This window comes from Saccostrea echinata, unplaced genomic scaffold (genome assembly GCF_033153115.1).
Source record: "Saccostrea echinata isolate AGI-Se365-2 ecotype Australia unplaced genomic scaffold, CSIRO_AGI_Sech_v1 ptg000018l, whole genome shotgun sequence".
In the NCBI taxonomy this organism is placed as follows: domain Eukaryota; kingdom Metazoa; phylum Mollusca; class Bivalvia; order Ostreida; family Ostreidae; genus Saccostrea; species Saccostrea echinata.
This window is the reverse complement of record NW_026889767.1, coordinates 5,848,379-5,864,060: the sequence shown is the minus strand read 5'-3', so window position 1 is coordinate 5,864,060 and position 15,682 is coordinate 5,848,379. Positions and strand designations below refer to the sequence as shown.

At 32.3% G+C, this 15,682-nt stretch overlaps 1 long non-coding RNA gene across 1 annotated transcript; it reads right to left on the bottom strand.

Annotated features, from left to right (window-relative positions):
• Positions 1–623: 623 nt before the first annotated feature.
• Positions 624–4,379, bottom strand: LOC133189514 (uncharacterized). The gene is made up of 4 exons (XR_009721494.1): positions 4,301–4,379; positions 1,279–1,352; positions 1,006–1,159; positions 624–794 (listed from the first exon to the last, which is right to left on the bottom strand). It is a non-coding gene; the product is annotated as an uncharacterized LOC133189514 (long non-coding RNA).
• Between the last annotated feature and the right edge of the window lie 11,303 nt (positions 4,380–15,682).

The following is a 15,682-nucleotide window of genomic DNA, read 5'->3' as shown; positions in this document are numbered from 1 at the left end:
TAATTTGTCGAACTGCGCATCTGGTGCATTAAAATTGATATACCGTGTATTATATACATTGAAAAGGAAAATAACTCAATTTCTTGTTAGAATCAGTAGCGTAGGTGTTTTATGACATAAAAAGTTCATTTTTTTTGTAAAATAATCGTTTTATACATAATTTGTTAATAACAAATGATTAGATTTGATAAAAAACTTTGTATACCTTTTACAGTAAAGTAATTAAGATAATTCTACAGAAAACATCATTCAGTTGGTAATTTTATACAAAATGTTTACTTGAAAAAAGAGGCTTAGTTAAAAATGTTTCTCATTTATTAAATGATTGTACTGACTGGGTTATCGAGAAACTAATGATTTAATTTTAGAGCTAAATTTATGTACTGTGTGTCGTTTTTAAATGTGGGTAAGCATGGAAATAAGAAGTATTTCTTGCCAAACAAGAGAAAATTTCAAGAATCCTGGAAAAATGAATTAAAAAGAATGAAATGACTTCAAATATTTAATCAAATATTTGATATTTGTACATACAATGCTTTGTGCCTGTCAGACCTCAGGCCTTTGATTTTTTTTCTTAATTTCAAACGAATAATTGTATATTTATTGCTGAGGATAAAATAAGTTGTTTATTGCCCGAATTTAGGACATTGTAAAATACTTTGTGTCCTATATATTTTGTTTTATCAACTTAACAATATGTATAACATACATTAAGTAGCTTTTTTGGGAGCTCCTTCAGTTAGTTCGGCTAAAACGTAGTATGAGTCTGCACATTTTGAGCTAAGGCCTGGAACCTTTGTAAAAAAAAAAGAAGGTAAAAATGCATGCTTTTTCTAAAGGTAATTCAGATTCTTAGATTGTAGTAAAACATTCTTTATTTTAAAAAGAACTGACATATTACTTGCAAAATAAAATCTGTTTCATACTTGATTTTCAAAGAAAGGGATAGCTAATATTTTCTTTTTTCATTCAAACTGTTCAAAAAAATTAAACTGACATACTTACGAGTGGCAAACAAGAGGACAAAGGAAATGCATATAAGTGTCTCTCTGAGCAAATATTATACATGAAGATTCACAAGCAGCCTCTGATGGGTCATCTCCAAGTATTCTCTTAATTTTGATCACAATTTCGATAACTTCTTTGTTCTGAGCCATACCTTAAAAATATGCAAAGAATTCAGGGCTTTTTTTATGACTGGCTTATTATGCGCAAAATTTCTAGGAAAACAGATGTATGAAATAGAGTTTTGTGAAACATGCCATGTACAGTACTTACTATCAACGATAAATCTTTTTGATGAGTTAGGTACTGGATCCTTAACATGAATCCTTGAAACTAATTGCCGAAATCTTAAAAACACAACAAACCATATACAAAACATGTAAAACCTTTCTGGAAAGTTTATATAAGAGTTGTAAACTAATTTGCTAAATTTTAGTGATTTAAAGATTGTTACCAAACTCAATACATTCATTCAAGAATTCTTATTAATTTGTATACGGAAAAATTATCTTTTCATATTTTTCAAAAGTAGTGCCCTGTCTTAATTATCCTTTCCTTAAAAAATATATGCAACAACAATTTTTTTCAATAGGAAAGCTCTGTAAATACTTAATGTTTCAATGCAACGCAATTGTGACTTCAGGTCTGAGTACACGGTGAGTAACCGCTGAATAAAAGTAGAGCAGAGGGTGAGTGAACAATGTGTGAACGCTGAACACAACTTTTGAACGGTTATATTTCATAGAGTCGATATCAACTTTCTTATAAATGATTTTTAAATAGGGGCTGAAATAGGTAAAATGTCAAAAAATTGAAAACTTTATGTCAGAGAGAGAGAGAGAGAGGAGAGACTATCTACTGTTAACTCTATACATAATACCAATATATATATATACGAGGGGTTATCAAAAAGTTCGTGGACTGATGCGATAAAATTAATACTATGTAGTCTGTGCTTAAAAAAATTTATGAGAAACATAAAACAACAAAAGTTTATGAAATGTTGAAAATTTTAGCTCGATACGTTGATAATTTTCCAAATTATTCTAAAATAAAAAAGACATTATATGATCACCCGGCGCTGTCGCCGTTTAGTTTCATGACGTCCGACAACGTCATTGTTTCTCATTTCCGCTCACTCTACCTAATACACTTATCTTGATGAGATTACCTGGAGTTAAGTAAGGACTAAAGCCCATCTTGTTTATATGGCTTTATAATGTCATGAACAGCTGCTTTCAATGCATATAATATTGTAAATGGTTCTATACAAAGGGAAAGATCCTCACTTGATTATGCCAGAATACTGAGCTTGTTGGAGTTCAAATTCTACCACACATGATCAACTTCACTTTTCGACGTGACTGACTTTTGACACCCTGAATACAAATCGACATTAACTGTGCATTTTTCATCTCTCTGAATCTTTTTGGCATTTAAAAACAAATACTCTGGATTCATTTTATTTCTCTTTTGCCCATTTTAACATTCCTTAGGTCTATACCAGTTTTTCCGGGTTCGAAACTTTATAGAATGCTGGAAAAAGAAACCCCTCACCTTTTTTGACGTCATTTTCAAGCCTTAATTTTTTGGACACTCCATATACAATTTACGATAAAATTTCATAGAACGTAAAGAATGGGGTAAAAATTGCAAATTTTACAGAACAATTGTGTCGTACAACATGCCCAAAATAACGGGATTTTTTTATGACAAATGCTCATATCAAAAGAGTTTTTCTCAGTTACACTCAGGTAGAAAAAACGTCATATTTGAGGTTGCGCCGCCTGGACATACCATTGCTAACAAAAACATTAAAAATTTATTTTAAAAAAAACCTTATGATTTATGGTTTGTTCTATAGATAGAAAAGATGATGCTAACTAAATGTTTTAAAATTTATTGATGTACCTAAAGCGGTTTTAATCTTATGGCGCTAGTCCACGAACTTTTTGATAACCCCTCGTATATATATATATATATATATATATATATATATATATATATATATATATATATATATATATATATATATATATATATATATATATAAAACATCATTTTTAATAAATCGATTTAATTTTCATTTCAATGTCCTTCTCAACCAGTAGGTGAGCCAGGGAGAAGGGGATCTCCACTTTTTTTTGAATAGCTTTTTCAATAGAGTTTTATTATGTAAATTGAATTTGGAAGCTGCCTGCCCCCCCCCCCCCCCCATTTTGTGGCTATACTGCCAAACACTGGCAGATTCCAGCATTTGAAAAGTAAAATGTACCGAAAAGTTAGAGAAAGGTCCACTCCCAAACCCACGTTGAAAAACGTTTCTACGGGTCTAACCCATCAATTCTTTAAATTAAAAAAAAATTGCAATAATGGGACACTCAGTAGCTATCGGACCTAAGGAACCGTGTATATATATTTCTGCTTTGATTATATCACGTATTTTTTTTAAATATACTCAGGTCAGTTCCTGCCTATTCAATATATCAGTATCACAAGTGTATTTTGATTGAACTTTGATTGCACAGTCAGATATCAATAATCTTTACTGGGAACATTGATTTATTTCAAGTTTGTGGAAATACGGATTTTTAATTTACTATGTAATTTACTATAGTCTATGATTAGATCTTAGAACTACCTGTAGTTCTTCTTTCCATAGTAAGGAAATTCACATTTGAAATGAATACTTTAGCGGCTTCGTAATTATGTTAAATGTGCTTCGATCACAAAGTTGAAATGATCATGTCTCTATGTACAGATATCTGTGATTGAAATATGCATTTTGTCTTAATTGAAATTAAAATTGTTTCATTTAAATAACATTGTAAGTATTTTCATTATAAGTAAGATTTAATAACAATTTCATCAATATTTTCTTAAAATCACAATTTAAAACAAAATATATAAGAACTTTGAAATAACAAATGTATTTCAAAACCTATTTTACATGTACATTTGAGCACACAAACCTTTGATTGACGCTAAAATAAAGTTCTTGCAAATGAAACCTGATCTACAGTTGTATTGATGCAGTTAGCAGAGATTGTTAATTTCATGTCTTCTGTTCCCTAAACCCCATCCCCCTGAACGACTGAGCGAAAAATTATTAAGATTAGTGGAATCTTACAAAACTTACTTTACTCTTGGATATGAAGCTTTCATTAATTAGAGCTTTTTATGACTGTACTTCGCAGTAATAAATTAGCGATATTTAGTTCGTTCTGCCGTTGATGTACATCACACTTTTTTGCCCTTTCTTTTCCTATATGATTAGTTTCTAATATGCACTTACATATGACAAAAGATTGGAAAGATATTCTGATGGAATTCAGACTGTCCAAAAAGATCGTTGCACTGTGTTTCGTATTTCACTTCGTTGTAATCTGTAGCAAGTTGTTTTATCAGTTGATAAACGATACGTTCGATCTCCTCCTGTTCTAAATATGAAAATGATTACTTATTTAGAATTGTCATTGATTATTGATCGATAAAATCATAGATATATTTGCATCAATAAAAGTTATGTCGAAATAAAGGTTTCAAATAATAAAGAAAATTTGTTGCTTAGTCAAAAACAGTGTAATATTTGCAAGAAAAAAATAAATTGTATGCATTCTCAAAACCGGAAACGGGAATTTTATGAAATTTAGTTTATCGTTTGTTCGTCCTCTTAGGAAACCGACCGTTCACGGTAGCTCAGTCGGTAGAGCGCTCGCTCCGTGATCGGAAGGTCGTGAGTTCGAATCTCGGCCGCGACTGACCTAAGTCGATAAAAAATAGGTAGCAACTGTTCCTTCGCCATGCACTCGGCACTTTGAAGTGAAAGTTGCGGGTCCTTCGGACGAGACCTTAAAAACCGATGCCCCGTGTCACGGCAGGCGTTGGCACGATAAAGATCCCTCACTGTTCAATGGCCCTGAGTGCCGAGTAAAGGTCAAAATTTGAAGCCCTTCACCGGTATATGGTGACGTCTCTATATGAGTGAAAAATTCTCGAATGGGACGTAAAAAATATATAATCAATCAATCCTCTTAGGAAAAATAAATTTCAATTTTCTGATAACTTTTTCATGAGATTTCACAAAATGGTACAAAACGATCATATTGATTAAAAGTTGTCACATCGTACATCTAAAGTATTAGGAAGTGTTTCGGAGATCTTCTCTTTGTTACTCTACAAATTTAAATACTTACCCCTCAGCTCAAGCTGTTGTTTTTGGTGAACTGAAAAGAATGGCGATCAAATAAATTGTCAAAAATGTAACAAAGGCACTGTAAAATGCGTTATTTTTATTAGTTCCCATTACATACCAGATGCTCCGAAAACAGCAGGCAAAATAACAACAATTAAAATCTTCATTGTTCCTAAAGCGAGAATCAAAGATTAAAGATTTTTATGGCAATAAAGGAGTAGAAACATGTATAAAACACCTTTGATATCGATAAGGATAGAAAATAACTCAAAGATTTGTCATAAACCTGAGAAAAATTGTATCATAATGAACAACACAACATAAAAAAGAAAAGAAAAGAAGAGGACCAGGGGCCTTAATGGTCACCTGAGTATAATAGAATAATGTAAAAGATCCAAAGATGTTTGAAATAAATAAAACAAATTAAACTGATAGTTGAAGCTATTTTTGCCCAAAAGGAAGACAGGTAGGATAATAAGGGATCAACAAAATGATTAGTCTAGTACTCACTAACAAACTTTAAGGTAGATGTAGTTACTTACTTGTACTTGTCCCCATTTGTCACTATCACCATGCAAAGTAAACAAAATAATACTCCTTAAGCACTATTAATAGACCCAAAACATTCTTTGTTACATTTTCTCTCTTCAGTCTTTGTCTTTGAAGAACATTTAATGTACAAAGATAAGGTATTTTTGTCTTATTTTTTTTTTAATTTATCTACCATTTACAACCTACACGACCATTAAAATCTGAAATTACTTTTGTATTATCTATAAGAAAAATACAATTGACTTTTCAAATTACATTATTTTCAGTGATTAATTATCATAGGTGAATTTGCAGAGGGAAACTTATTCTCTCAGAAGAATACAAATTAATAGAGCCCTTCCCAGCACCAAAACAGTCGACTAAGTGGTCCAGAATTTCCAAAATCTGGTAAAATCATTTCAATGTACTCTGTCCTCTAGATGCCCAGGCCATTATCAAAAATATTTCTGTTTGATGTTTTCTGACTTAAACTGTTCAAGATATTTTTTTTCGGGGGGTGGGTGGGGGGGGGGGGGAGGGGGTATCTTAAAAAAAAAACCCTGATAATTGTCATAAAAATCACAAACTTATAAATTTATTGATGTTTTTTTATTACACTAGACAGCTTGACAGGTTTAATATTTATTTCTGTAAAAACTTTCAGTCGTAAAATCATCTCCGGAAAAATAAACCTTAACTTTAAAAATGAAGCAATCTTATTTCCCTGGATATGAAGAAAAAAAAAATAAAAAATGTAAAGTACTTGAAAAAAATGATTGCGTTGGGGCGATTTTAAAGGGCCGGTCGGAGTGCATCAACAAAACATTTTCATTGTTGGCCCCAGGAGCAGAGAAGGAATTTTTTTTCACTGTATAATCAATAGGACCCCATCATAACACCAGAACCACTGAACCAGAGGCCATGAAATTCACAATATCAGAATAGGCAATTCTGCTTATCATTATTATGCACTAAGTTTATCTGCTAGAAACCAAGGAGCAGAGAAGAGGATTCTCAAAGAATGCATTTTCACTATATAATCAATGGAGCCCTGCCCTAACACCAGAACTCCTAGGCCTTACCCAGGGGTCATGAAATTCACATTATAGAAAAGGCACAGTAGCTAATCATAAATATGCACCCAGTATGTTTGCTAAATATCTAGGGGCAGGGAAGTATATATTTAAAGAAATAATGCATTGCCACTATATATTTAAGAGAGCCCCGCCCTAACACCAGAACCGCTGACCCAGGGGCTATATGATTCACAATTTTGAAAGACCCATCCTTGCTCATCATAACTATGCAATTAGTTTTTCCGCTAAATAACCAGAAACAGAGCAGAAGATTTTCAAAGAAATGATGCATTTTCACTATATATTCATCAGAGCAAACACCAAACCCCTTACCCATGGGCCATGAAATTGAAAGTTTTGAGAAAGGCATGCTTGCCCTTCATAAGCATGCAATTAGTTTGTCTGCTAAATAACCGGGGGCAGAAAGGAATATTTTCAAAGAAATAATGCATTTTTAATATATTCATCAGAGCCCTGCCCTTACACCAGAATCCCTGACCAAGGGACCTTGAAATTCACAATTTCACATTCTTGCTCATTATAACCATGCAATTAGTTGGTCTGCTTAATACCTAGTAGCAGAGATGAAGATTTTCAAAAGAATAATGCACTTTCACAACATTTTTAATGATAAATTTTTATCATGATGCCAATTGCAACATCATATGGGTTAAAATTTATTGAATTTTTTTTCAACTGTTACAGATCATTCGATGATTATTTTTTTAAAAAAAAATAGTTCATGATATTTTTCTCACAAAATTTTATAAAACGAAACATAAAATATCGCCATTTGTTATGTTTTGTATTGTTTTCACATTTCCCTAATCCACTCAAAATCCCAGTTTTAACTTCGTCCTATGATACCGATGTATTTCATTTGCATTGGTAATGGGAATTGAAGGGCTCGTGGAAAAAAAAATCGACTTAAATTGTCTGTATATGTCACTGTCTATATCTAATAGCGAATTCAAATCTGTTACCTTCTTGTTCTCCAACAATTACTGAAAAACAAACCTCTCATGGAATACGCATACATTTATACGTTGAAAGAGGTCACGTTCTTTATTAACGCAAGGTTATATTAGGCTGCTCACATCATGCATTGATAAGAATATACTCTAGATAAAATTGCCACTCAATATTCTGTATATTTAACATTTGTGTTATCGGCACAATTAAATTTAATATGCCATTTTGTCCAATGGAGTCGACTCGTCTAGGAGTCAAAATAATCCCATCAAATGACCATCTTGTCCGCAAACCAATTTCTCGATCCTGATTGCGCAGCGTAACGTTTTTGTACTGATATAAAGCTAGAGGTTACCGTTGGTGGCCAGTGAAGATTGGTGTCCATTTCCCTAAAATTATGTAGTGCCATATGTTTATCATATTCTAGTAGTTATTCAGTGTTTCGGCATTTGTACTCGGTCCATCACACTTCCAGTTGCCTCAAACTTGCGATAGAATCTTGCAGTAATCGTTTGGTGTGTATTGCATTCCGTAGCCACCTATAGAAAACATTTTTATATTTGTTAATTTAATCGCAGCATTTTCTAACTAGATGAAACAATGAGAGTCAGAATTTTGGAGAAAAATAGCCTTACCACAAATAGCCCTACTTTAAGTACTCAGTTCCGTAGACAACGAGAAGAATAGTGGATTAGGAAACTACATGTAAGCTTTGCATTTCCAAATAGTTGCAATAACCACATCTATAATGTAGGAAAATTTTCAAGCCCACACTGTGCCAATGGGAATGTGATTAGATTTTTGATAGTACACGAAGACGTAAACGCAGTCACTGACATCGTTCATTCAAAAAAAGTGAAATATACACGATTTCTCATTTGATTCACTCTACCTTTCGCCAGGAAACAATTAGGTCAACATCACATAAGCACTAAACTTTACACACCCTGTGTCCTTGAAACTTTTAAATTGATAAATTATCTATACTTGGATTCTTAAATACCAAAATACAGACTACTGTTTGATTATGGATGTTGTCCAACACAGTTTCTTAAGCCGTCAAGTCTTACGGATTATATTAATTTAGAAGCAACCCACAGATTTCTAAAGCTTAAACTTGCTAACAAAGGTACAGAAGCTGTAAACATTCGCAAAACTCTTAATAATAAAAAAAGTTCAATCATAAATTCATTTAAGTCATTTTTGAAGTTGAGGAGTACACCTTGTATTTTGTACAGATATTCTCCAATCGTTGCATCCAAAATTTTCAATCATAAACAAACTCTAAGTGCGTATATATTGATCATCTAAAATAAAACCCTCCTTAGTCTTCTTTTCAATTATAGTCCAACTGGACACATCATTACTGTTGATGTATGAATAGTGTAAAATGACGACCTAAAAGCTATTTTTAAAAAAAATGCATAATTCAGGGAGCCTAGATCTTTCAAAGAAACTTCATTTCTATTACGAATTCCGTCGAGGAGTATGCTAGACATCGGGCTAAATGTGAACAGGAAGACATTGACACTCTGCCAGAATGGATTGAACGTTTTAAATATATATTAAAGAATCACAAAAAACAGAATCTGCAAAAGTATTATCTTGAAACAATGAGCAATTCAAGATGGCGGTATCTGTCTTGGCTTTATTTGGGCTTTACATTATAAGCATCAGGTAACTACAGAATAAAACAATGGTAAATGATCAAATATTTTCGAAAGTGTCAATGATTAAGCGCCGATCCTCGGTATGTCATTTGGTGCGTACAGTTTGCGGAAACGAGGAGCCATATGGTGCTGTCAACCTTGGAGGGTAATGAGAAATTGCCAGCGATGGCTAATTGCGAAGTGTTTGAGTGCATCGGCATGGAGTGCAACCTGGAAGGATCGCTAAAACCACAACGATGGTTGATTTGGCACTGGAATCATAAAATGATAACAGCAGAAACTCAGAAACATCTACTATTATTTTTACTACAAGTATTTTGAGTCTAATTGACCTAAGCTGAAAAACTACTTAAAATACCTAATAAATGTGAGGGAAGTGGATCTACATGACTTGTGTGAAAAGAATGATGTGGATCTATGTAATGCTTGGTGCGGTTTAGGAAATGTCAAGAATCTTGGGGTTGGGTGGGTGTTCGAAATAAATGAAGCAAAATAGGATGGGTACGCATGCGCATTTTATGACCTGCAGCTGCTTGGGAAATTTAGTTAAGGGCAGCAGAGTTATCGCGCCCCGACTATTCTTCTTTGATAAATGACACTTATCGCACGTGGCGATAAGTGCAATTATCCTGAAAGAATAAGCAATTCAGAATGGCGGTATCTGTAATGGCTTTATTTTGGGTTTTACATAAAATAAAAAAAACAGACATAAAAATCCAGACATAAGAATCCAGATGCACCAGTGTGTATCTACGAAAATTGTGATGGCTGTAATTTTTCATCCAAATGGCGATCAAGCTTTTTAATGAAATAAACGAATGAATAATGGAAATATTTTTCCTTGCAATATAAATTTATTCAGAACACATTGTTTGCTTCTTTTTTACTGAATTGCTTTTAATGAAAGGTAGATATATCAACTAACATATCCATATTGAAACTAATATTCCATAACAAAAAAGTACTATATTTAACTATAGTTTACTATAGTATCAAAGTTTTTACTATAGTAAATCAAAGTGTCTACTATAGTAGATCAAAGTACTTTTACTATGGATTTCAGAATGTTATATTTTATGTTCTCTAATTTATGGCTGCACATTTTTTATATTAAATGGAACTATTACTTGTATGTTCACATATCATTTCCAAATTTTACATAACTGTTATCAAATTTCAGAGATTTTCAGCTTAGAAAACTGAAAAAAAGTTCCAGAGTAAAGTTTTATAATAAATCAAAGTATTAAAATTTTTACTATAGATAACTATAGTAAACGGTAGATAACTATAGTATATTATAGTTAACCATAGTAAATTCTTGTTAGGGTTTTCTCGATTCGCACTTTACCAGCATTGACCACTATTGCAATGAGCATTTCAAACAAATATATTTCTTACTTCTTCTGTCATTCCGATTTGTTATAAAATTTCTTGAATGGATTTATATCTACTGCGATATTCCTCTTTCTTTTCACTTTGTAAATTCTCAGCACTCCCTTAAAGTATATATATACTATATATACGATATATTAGAATTATAGAAAATCTAGATTATTCAAACAACGTATTAGTAACCCTCAGATACGATAGTCCATATCAGTATCCAAAATTATAAGTGAAGTTAAACTTTCAATCAATGCATATATATATATTGATTTAAAAAAAATCGATTTAATATTCTCCATTGAAACCCATAGAAAATAAATGTGAGAGCATTTAAGGAAATATTTTGAATCAGAGATGAAACACTGTTATGTTTCTTTGCTAACGTGAAACACTATTTATAGACACCATTATAAGGTTCTTAAATGCAGCAAACAGTGAAAAGAAAAGTTTAACTCACTCGTAGGTTTCTTGTTTCTGTAGATAAAGGTCTCGCTTCTCCTTTTCGGACAATCCAGCAAACAGGGCGTAAAATATGTGGAAGTTTCCTTCATGGCAATTAAGAGTTCTGGCCACAACTCGGCATTTTTCAAGCATGTAGTCCCGAACAGTTGCTAAAATTTAGCAATAATAATTACTTTTTTTGTCTTAAATTTAATACGTAATAAAGTTGCGAATATACATAAAAAAAGCTTTTTGAAAATCTGCTTTTTAAAGAATTTTTGCAGAAATATAATTGAAAAACTGTGAAGTCTACTATGCTTTAAAATTCCTTTATATACTTTCTCAAAATAACCTATCTCTATTTTTTAAGTCAAAGTCATATATACCTAGAAAAAAAGAAAGAAAGATAAAAAAAATCAAGCAAGCAAAAGACAAACAAAACAAAACAAACAAACAAAATAGATTTAAAAATAAATAAATAAATAAATAAATCCACAAATTTATAAGTAACAATCTGCAATATACGTGTACATGTACTTAACAGGATATTGTCTTTTTTTTTTTACCTCCCATCACTCGCCCGTCTTCAACAAAGCTCAGCTGTAAAAACTAGAGTTGAGATTCATTTTTGTTCGGGCGTTTCCAAAACTCTCAAGTAAAGTGTTTATCTGTAATAATTTGAATTTCAATTTATTAATTTATTGAAATCAAAAAAGAAACAGTATTTTCTTTTATCAAATCGTTTCTGAAAGGTACGGAAGCCCATTAGTATCAACCTGTATATATAAAGGAAAAGCAATATATAAACGCAAACCTCTGTATATAATGGATATGTAAAATATAAAAACAAAACCTCGAAATATATAAAGGAAATGCAAAATATAAAAACACAACCTCGAAAAATATTAAGCAAATGCGAAATATAAAAAAACAATAAATTAAATGATGAATAAAAAAACAGTATGTATCTTTGTCACCTTTCAGATCTTGCATATTCCAGATATAAAGATATTTATATGTAAACGCGATTGCGTTCAACATATGACGTTGTAGTCATAAATAACGCCATAAACACAACAATTAGGCAATATAAAAGCAAACTTTGAAATTAATTATCAAAAAAACTAACGAAAAGACATATTGATTTTTGTTATCTCAATAGTTTCAATTTTACCTCATCTTTACATTTTAAAATTCCTGACTAATTCGTCTTCGCTTTTAAAAAGTTATCCGACCTTTTCTAAAGAAATTCTTTCCGTAAAATTGGTTTAAAAGCGTTATTTTACTATATATTTCAATAGTAAAGCGTAAAAATAGTACCAAAAACTATACCGCGTTTACAGTGATATAGCATTAAAACCACGTAGGCAAATTTGATAAAAATTACAGATAATATACTGCAAATTCTAAGGAACGTTATATCAAATTTTCAGGATATGTTTTCTTGTAAGAATTTTTATGCAGTAAACCCGCGACCTACCTTAATATAGTTTAAGGTTTCTCTCTCTCCAGATCACGAAACTACCAAAAGTATTTTCTATTTTATTATTAATACATAGAGTTCACTGTTTTTCTTTCAGATATTTTACCTTAACGATCCTTTCATTCAGATCTTCTGTACCATGAGCAACCATGTGCATAAGGTGCTCAACCATGTATTTTGCACTCTCTGTCTTTCCCGCACCCGATTCGCCGCAAACCAGTATAATCTGGTTTCCATCTGCCTGACGCATGCGACGATACGCTCTTGTGGCAATATCGAACACGTGTGGAGGAAGTTTGGATTCAAACTTTCTCCAGTCATATTGTTTCTTGGTCTAAATATTCATATATATTTCAATTTGAAAATTAAAGTATGTATCATTCAACAGTTAATGGGCTTTTTAAAAATAAATTGTAGAACTTTTTTCGCATTTCACATTTTCACTAGGATCAAAATATATTATATCGTCATTTATTTAAAAAAAAAAAAAAAAAAAAAAAAAAAAAAAAAAAAAACAAAACAAAACAAAAAAAAAAAAAACTTTATTATTATGCACAAAATAAGAAAAAAAATAGCTTACATTTTCTGTGTATATAGAAAGTTCTTTGCAAGGATTTACTGCAAGAAGAATTTCTCCAACGTTTGTCTAAAATAACAACAAAGAAAAATATTTTGAAACAGACACGATAACCTTTAAACGTAAGGCTCCTTATATGGGACAGAGCTGTCAATCATTTTAAGAGGACATATGTCTGAACATGGAATTGTTATTCAAGGACATAATACGTATTACAAATAAAGAACTAGAAGAAGTTGTTTAAGGATTTACTGGGTATTTTTCAAAATAACATGAAAAAGATTGCAATATGATGCACTTGTTTGATCATTATCTCACCGAGAAGATACCTTAAGAGTATAAACCTGGAGTGTTTTTGTTGTATTTGATCATACTGCATTATTTGCTCTGGTCATACACCACATAAAAGAATTTTCTTTTGAAGGAGTTCTTTTTTTCATAAAAATGCATTGTTACTCTGCAAAGGACGGTTTTATAGATATTGTTACATGCTATTTAAGATATTCTGTGGATGAAATATTTACACAGAGTGTCACCTCTTGTAACGCATAACTACAGAACTCGTAAATTACAAGATGTCAAATTACTTTCAATTAAATGAAAAAACAAACAAACTGTATCATACTAGATTTCTTATTCCACTTCAGTGAGCTCATCAAAAAGAGTCTCTCTCTCTCTCTCTCTATTGCAAAATAACAATGTAAATTCCTCCTCTATACAACTAATGCACCAGTAATATATGTTCAATACCATTTAAGATACTTTAACTCCATAGTACTTAAATTGAATATTTTCAAAATTAATGTTTTCTCCGAAAATGAATCTGCTATGAAATATTGAACGTTCATGTATGGCTGTAAATTGCGATGCCTCTAAAATGTATTGGGAATGTTGAATGGAGGGATTGCAGGTGAAAGATATAATTGAAATAATAAAAGCATGAAAAATTTAAAGTAGTTTAACATTATTTTGCTAAAAGGGTTTTATATACATGTATGGTGACTATAATATATATACAGTAATCCAACAGAAATCCACTAGTACCAGATTTTGATAACAAAGATTGATTGATTGTTGATTGACGTCCCATTCGAAAATTTTTCACTCATATAGAGACGTCACCGTATGCCATGAAAGGGCTTCAAATTTAGACCTATACTCGGTACTCAGGGATATTGAGCAGTGAGGGTTCTTTATCGTGCCGACGCCTACCGTGACATTGGACCTCTGTTTTTAAGGTCTCATCTGAAAGACCCGTGACTTTCACTTCTAGTGTCGGGCGCTTGGCGAAGGAACAGTCACTACCTCTTAGGTTTGACTTGGCGCGGCGAACGAGGATCGAACCGCCTACCGATCACGAAGCGAGCGCCCTACCACTAGGTAACCGTGACCGGTGTTTGATAGCAAAGAAGGTAAGGCTCAAGATACCGTAATTGATAAAAATTGAAATATGTCAAAGGAGGGTCAAGGCAATTATACTCGATACTCGTGGAATTTTCGTGTCAAAATATGATGGTTTTGAAATGTTTTTCCAGTAGTCGTTAATGCTTGAAGAGTAGGTTTTTGGGGGGTATTTCAACTGCAAAACCCTGATGGGAGGCAATTTCACCTTAACGTAATAACAATAATGTTATTAATGAAATTATGTGATGTCATCAATTTCACTGCTGGGTTGGAGGGTTCAAAACAATATGGGTATAAACTATGAAACCCCCCCTCCCAAGCAAGATTTTATAGGTTAAGTAGTCGTGATGCTTTCATGGCTGTAAAATCCTGAACACTCTTATGGTTATTGTGGATTGATTGACGGGAGATATATTGAAACCTTAATGTCTGATCATGCGCGGATCCAGGATTTTTTTTTCAAAGGGGGGGGGGGGGGTTTCCAAACAAACTCAAACAAATTTTGAACTTGGAAATTTTTGACAAGCTAAAAAACATGATTATTCAATTAAATAAAAAAGTTAACTTTACTTAACATGAAAAACTTTTTTTCGTGGGAGTGTTAAAAAACAGGTTACTTTTCTTCAGATACATGGCTGTACACATACCACATTGCGATGGGTCCGTGTTTGTTAGTTGGGGGGTGGGGTGGAGGTGGTGGGCAAGTTTATGTTTTCGTTACTTTACATAGAAATTTAATAGCTCTGAAAATCTTAAGGCGGGAGGTCCGGACCCCCTGAACCCCTCCATCCTTTAGATCCGCGCATTATTGCTGCTTATGTAGGGAGATTCGTGTATTTATAATGCACTGTAAATTTACATGAATACTCACTCAACAAAATATGTCATCGTAAATATAGGGTTATGAAACATAAACCGGAAGATGCATTAATTAATATAATT